The following is a 7,102-nucleotide window of genomic DNA, read 5'->3' on the forward strand; positions in this document are numbered from 1 at the left end:
GGTGCTGGCACCATTTCGGGCTCAGCCCATCTGGTATCAGATGATCTAATACCTTTATAATCCTTACCAAAAAAAATAGAAAATAACCCCTGACCCTTCTTACCTATGTTTTAATGAATCAACCATTGAAAGAACACCTGAAAAGTTCATGAATATTCTGATAAAACCTCCCTTTGACCTCCCCTAGGATTCTGTCCCGCCAAAGAAAGACAAAAAGCCTCGAGACAAAGAACCCATGGTGCACTCTTGCTAGAGCATGCCTGCACCTTCTATCTCTGCTCTTTTTCTCTAAGGGTCCTCATGAGACTTGCAATCAGGAGAGCAGTGGGCAGTGGCAGCTCGTCCCAGGTTTATCCCCTGAACATGTCTCCAAGGCCCCCATTTCTCTGACTTTCTCCTGTTGCTTCTTCTATCCTAAGCACTTTCTTCATTTCACTTTCCCCAGCTTTAATAAACATACTCTACCTAGGGCATGCTGTTGCTAGAGCACGCCCACAGCTCATATCACTGCTCTCTGTCCCCTAAATACTAAAGCACCCCTCAAGACTTGCAACCAGGAAAGCAGTGGGCAGCAGCAGTTCATCTCGGGCTTACTTCCGGAACCTGTCTCCAAGGCCCCCATTTTCTCTGACTTTCCAGTGAACTCACTTCTGCCACTGTGACTTCTATTTCTCAGTGAGCCAAAGCAGCCTCACCTAGACTCTCTTTTGTTTCTTCTTCTGATAGGGACAGAAATAGAATATTGGGGACCAACTATAATTATAAGAAATATTAATCATGTTCTGTTAACCCTGATTGTTTTATTCTGATTAACGAAGGCACATTCTAACCTGGATGGCAGTTGCCTGTGGGACCTGGGAACTCACCTGGAAATGCAGCCCATTCTCCTCATCAGGGAGCTGCCTATTCTCATGGAAAGCAGAAACCAAAGCCAGAAACCAGAGCTGCCAGCCCTTTGAGGACCCCCAGCCTTTGCATATCACTAGCGCTTTGAAGACCCCAGCCCTTTTGCATATCTGTAAACTGCCCATGTGCCCTTTTTGCCTACTTCCCCATGTAATGTTTGTCCTTCTACCTAATATAAGCAGCTGCCTTATGGTGGGGTGGAGAGCAGATTTTTGTGGATGACCTGCTACTCTCCCAGGCTGCTGGCAGTATTGGAAAAAATGATCAGATATGGTTCAACCCAGTCTCTGCTTAATTAGCTCAACTAGCAACAGGCAACACGGACCCATTGATTGTCTGGTTACACTTCTACATTCAGCCCTTCCTTTGTTTCACTGTTCCCACTTTTAATAAACATGGTCTCAAAATCATCTGGACTCATATTGTGAAAGCTTTCCTACATGTAGTCAAGAACCCACACACTACCTGCAGGCACCAGTAACACAAGGAATACATCAATTGCTATTTTCCCTCTACTTGAGACTGGTTTTTCTGGTTTTCTACTGTGAGTGTGATTTACCTATGCTTTTGCTAGGAGCTTCTAGATTGGAATTAAGATAAGCTTTCCATTCATTCCATTTAATTTTAGAGCCAGCTTTTTCTAATTTTGCATGCAAAATTTGATTTAGGCATCAAAAGAGCTATATTTTCACGTTACATTTTCCCACTTCTGTAAATACTTGCAAGTAAAGGCTTCCTGTTTGTTGTATATTTGCAGAAGTATTAAGGAGGGCTGAGGCTGGGAATTAAAAAACATTTTTGTCCACCTGTCCTGCCTTAGCCTGGGTTCTCTCAAACCTTAACCTTTAGCTCTACCACAAGGATTTTTTAAAAACAGATCAAAGAAAGTGAGCCTCTTACCTTAAAATAGGGGTGGGAGGTAGGTCCAGAATTTTAAAGGAGCTCACCCAATGCAAAATGAGGAGCATGTAGGGCCCAGAGGGCCCCAGCTGGTACCTAGCATGGGTCTGAGTCTTCGAGGTGGTTGTGGGTGGGCTCCTCTGGAATCCTGCCACTCTATACCATGATGAGACAATGCTAGTCATAGCAAGTGAGCCAGCTGGGCTTTGTAGCCTCAGGAAAAAAGGTCCCCTCTGGGCACCAGATGTATTGGACAGGGGACCTGGCCCTGAGCAGGCTGGCATAAGGACAACCAGTATGTGTGTTCTTGACAATACAAGACTAAGTGACTATGAGGGTGTGTTTATTATAGCTGGGGACAGTGACACAAGGAAGGGCTTAACATAGAAGAAGCAACAGGAGACACCTAGGCTGGGCTGCTTTGGTTTTCTAAAAATGTTATTGGAAATAAATGAGCCAAGGCAGGGCTGCTTTAGCTCACTGGGAAGTCTGAGAAAAGGGAGACAGGTTCAGGGGGTTAGCCTGGGATGAGCTGCTGCTGCCCATGGCTCCCCTGGTTGCAAGTCTTGTGGGGTCCCTTAGACTTTAGGAGGTGTGTGCCTGTGGAGGAAAAAGAGAGAGAAAGAAAAGACAAGGGTGTGTTCCCCAGAGGGAGAGCACATGCTGGGTCCTTTGTCGTGAGAGTTTTTTTCTCTATTGCAGGTGGGACTCCTAGAGGAGGGTTTAAGCAGAGTATTTATCAGTTTTCTAGGTGGGCTCTTTCAGGGTCCTGGTCTCTACTGATTGGTCAGTGCCAGGGTGTTGGGAGCCATTATAAATCACACATACATCTCCAGTTTACAGCATAATAGGTTTCTGGCTCCTCCAGGACGGCCTTGCAGTTTGGTCTGGGGTTAGAGGACAACCTTGCAGTTTGGTCTGGGGTTGGAGGACAACCTTGCAGTTTGGTCTGGGGTTGGAGGACAACCTTGCAGTTTGGTCTGGAGTTAAAGATAACCTACCCTCACCCTAAGCACAAACCTGCTACATCTCCGCTGATAGGCTCACAGCTGCGACATTCCAGAGCCTTCCTACATCCTTAATGATAGGCTAATCCCATGGACCCTCCTTGCCCAACCCCCCTCCTCTAGAACTACATAAATTCTACCGGCTGTAAAAATAAAACTGAGGCTTGATCAGAACTTTGTCTTGCCTCCACTTCTTCGCGTCTCCTATCCTCTCATTCCTTTGCAGGATTTGGTGCGGTGTACCCACGATGCGTGCCCTGCAGGTCGGGGCACCAGGGCAGGGGGTCTTTAGTCGTTGCAGCTGGTCCTGGTGTCACCTCCCTGGTTTTGCTATTTTTCTGGGCCTGGAGCTGAAATACATCTGAGGCTTAGGTGTTATCTCTAGGGAGGTGACCTTCTATGTCTGCTGTAAATTTCTCTGCCAGTTTGTTCAGATATCTGCTCAGTTTCCCTATTCCACTTGTCTGGGCTTACTGACCTGTCTCACGCACTAACACAGTACCCTACCAGAACTCATGGCCATGGCCTGCCTGTACATGTGGCCTGTGGATGTCTGGCTCTAAGTAGTACAAGCTCTGCAGGCCTGTCCTGCCCCACCCCTCCCCTGGCTACACCCTCTGTTCAGGCTCTGGCGGGGTGTGGCCATTTTTCCCCTTTGGTTGCCTAGGGCTAGGAGAATTCTGAAGAGATATTGGAGGAGGAGCTCTGAGCTCTACCCTGGGATCTAAAACCCAACCTGTGCTTTGTCTCTTTCCTCACCCCATCTCCTGTCAGCATTAAAGCTCAAGGTGGCTCCAGAGCTCCAGTTCTCACCAGAGGGAAGACTGAAGAGCACAGAACAGTGAGTGCCCTGAAGATCCCATCCTCCCATCCCCACCACTTCACTCTTCTCACTGCCCCCATCCCAGCATCTCAGTAACCTGACTTCTGCAAATGTCTGCCTTCTCTGGGCTCCTCCCTTTATGGCTTTTCCTGCCTCTTACCTTCACCTCCCTTCTCCCAATATCATCTATTGGAAGAAACCAAGAGGATTACAAAAGTGGGTTCGTAATGCTAAAGAGAACTTTGCCAGGGAATCAATAATGACCCCAGTGGGAGTCTGGTATTGGGATATGGTAGGGGACAAGAATGACTGCTATTCTCTACCTACCTAATGCCCTCCCCACCCACCCCCTCCCCAGTGGACATCCCTGAGGCCCTCGGAGCCGGGACTGAGACAACGAGTGCAGCAGACATGGCCAGTGCAACAGACACGGCCAGAGCAGCAGAGATGGCCCATGGATTCCAGCAGCGGCTGGCCCAGATGTTAGAGGGTATGAGCAAGGAGCAGCTGAGGGAGTTCCTGCTGCGGCTGCCTGATAAGGATCTCTGCCAGCACTCTCCTGGGGCGACCCCAGCTCAACCAGAGGAGGTGGGTGGCATGGAGGTGGCCTCATGCCTGGTGGCTCAATTCGGGAAGAAGCACGCCTGGGACTTTGCCCTGCAGACCTGGGAGCAGATGGGCCTGAGCAAGCTGTGTGCCCGAGCCCAGAAAGAGCCAGCTATGAAGTCAGGTGAGTAGACAACATACCCTCTGCCTTCTGTTGATCACCCATGACCACTGAACCCCATCAGACCTTCTTCGGGGATTGTCCTGTCAAAAGGGTGATCCAGGCTCAAACTAGACTTTAGCTAAGAGGTTTGTGGAGAAGAGTTCCTAGTGCATTCCCAGCAACCCATGGGTCCTCACAGCACCTGGGAGGGAGCACACAGAAGGCCAGAGAGACTAGAGTGCTCCAAGAGTCAGAGAAACTCTCAGAAAGCACTAGCAGAAAGAATGTGGGTTTCACACCCACCTCCCAAGTGGCCACTTGCCTGGTCTTGTGCTATAAGCACAGAAGGGAGTTGGCAAGAAGCAGGTTCTAGTCCTGGCACGACCACATTGGGCAAGTCGCCTCACTGCTTTCTGCATCTTCTCTCCATCTATAAAATGAGAGGGTAGGAGCCTGCCCCCTGGACTGTAGGAGGGTAAAGTGGTAATCCATGTAAGACACCTACCACAGATTCCACTTCCTAGTAAGTGCTCAATGAACTGTTCTGTTGCTACTGTTGCTGCCCCTGGGGATGTTATTACTACTGACAGCTGTGGGTGGCAGAGGCTCTCAGCCTCATGTGAGGGGACTTGTGGCACAGAGAGGTGTCATGATTTATATGGGGAGGTAGAAGCAGAACCAGAGATGCAAAGTTCCTGGAGCCCAGATCAGGACAGTTTCCCAGCAGTGTCAGGGCACCATTCTCCAATTCTCATTGGGCAGGGCAGGCTGCAGTGAGCTCACTGGTTCCTCCTGACCTCTCCTAGTTAAGACTGAGTCTCTTGTTTTCTGGTGCTGTTGACCATGATGGCGAGAATAGCACCGAGTGTTAGACAGTGGGGTCAGACCGGACTTCATTTCAGAAACCTTGGTACTTGAGATCTGACTAGGGAAGAGTTCAGAAGCCAAGACTCAAACTGTAAGAGACCATTTATTTAGAAAATTACAGAGGTATCAGAAATGTATGGTAGAAGAAAGGGGTTCAGGAAACACCTTACAGTAGCAAAGGAAGGGCCTTGGAGCTTGGGAGTGAGGAAGGTAAAAGTAATGGTAATGGGGGAGGGAAGGGGTGCAGAAAGGCATGGGCATGCTCCCAGGAGGGAGAGCACACTGGGTCCTCCATCCCTAAAAGCTTTTAAGAGTGGAGATCTTAGGGGAGATCCCAGGGTAGAATCTCAATAGAATATTCATCAGCTTTCCAAGTGGGTCTTTTGTGGTCTCCACTGATTGGTTGGTGCCAGGGCAAAGGGTCATTAGTCAATGCAGATGGTTTTACTGCCTTTCTGGGCCTGGAGCTGAAATACAACTGAGCCCAGATGTTATTTCTATGGAAGAAAGATCAGGGGGTCTGAACAGTATGGCCAGAGGTATGAAAGGTCAGGGGTCCACACCCCATGACGAGTGATAGGGAAAAAAAGATTACCCTGGGGGTAAGGTCCTTGTTTTCCAAGTTTTGCCCATTGCTAGGCCACCCTGGTGACCTTCTGTACCTGGCCTATCGTCCAGCACAGTTCTTCTCCATTGAAGACCCCCAGATTCAATGTCCTAACTCTTGCCCATCTTGCTAGCAAGCATCAACCTCCTTATCTGCTTCTTACAGCACAATTGCCCCCATTCCTCTACTCCCCAATTCCACCCAAGCAAAACTTCACCGTGGTGCTAAAATTCTTTGACCCTGAGTCCTGGGGCTCGTCCAAGACTTAGAGAGAATTTGAAATACTTACCTGACATATGGACAGAGCTGGAAATGTGAGGCTTGCTGAGTTGTCCTGAGGCCCCAAGTGGGGCTGCAAGGCAACAAGTGAGTTTCCAGCCAAGTTTGCCTAGAGCTGGATGAAGACCTGGGCCAATAAAACACCATAAGAAGGATGGAGAAGCCAGGGTGGGGGTGGGTCAGTAGGCCTAGAAATGATCTTCCAGGGACATTCCAGTGTTGAGGTTACTGTTATGCCCAGATTTCAAGATCCCCAAGAGACCACACCAGGGAGCCAGCCGAGTCTGATGCAAAAGCAGAGAGTCTTTTATTCAAACCCGGGCTTGGCTCCCCTACCCTCCTTACTGGCACAGCAGTAAGTGGCAGAGAGAGGGCTAGCCCGGTGGGAAGAGGAGTTTTATAGGGGGGTGGAGTAAGGGGAGGAGAGGGGACTGTGGGCCCTGCTGATTGGCCAGGCGCAAGTCTGTGTATCGTTACACAGGATGTGGTCATATCTATGGCGCGCACTTCCCTTGATTGTCATTGGTTAGTTTAAAGAATCCTGGGTTTGGCTAGCAGAGGCTTGGGCTTCCGGGAAGAAGCCTTGCCGAGCACATGGCTGCCCAAAAATGGACGATCTAGGGTAAGATGGAGGGCGTAGTCCTCGCCCTTTCATTCCCCCCTTTGTCTTGGAACTTCCGGCTCAATCATGAGATGGACTGCATTTCTATTTCACCGTTGCTAGAGGCCCATACTGGGCACACAGAACTATCAACTGAACTATCCCTATACGCTTAACAAATGGTCCGGTGGAAGGGAAAGAAACCATTTTAGCTTTAACAACTTCTATTGAAATAGGATCTTTCTTCTTAAAATTCCTCTATGGCTATCAAAAAGCCAAATCAAGATTAATTTATCTACTGTATTCAATTTGGCCTGATGTTTGCATAAACACAACAAGAATGGTAACCAACCACCTTTGCTGGAATCTCATGGCTGAATCTTAATGTGCCCCATAGGGCCAG

General features: G+C 48.9%; 1 pseudogene; it reads left to right on the top strand.

Annotated features, from left to right (window-relative positions):
- Nucleotides 1–6,088, top strand: part of LOC102422127 — a 10,188-nt pseudogene extending 4,100 nt beyond the window's left edge.
- The last annotated feature ends 1,014 nt before the right edge of the window (nt 6,089–7,102 follow it).

Source organism: Myotis lucifugus, unplaced genomic scaffold, assembly GCF_000147115.1.
Source record: "Myotis lucifugus unplaced genomic scaffold, Myoluc2.0 scaffold_426, whole genome shotgun sequence".
Classification (NCBI taxonomy): Eukaryota; Metazoa; Chordata; class Mammalia; order Chiroptera; family Vespertilionidae; genus Myotis; species Myotis lucifugus.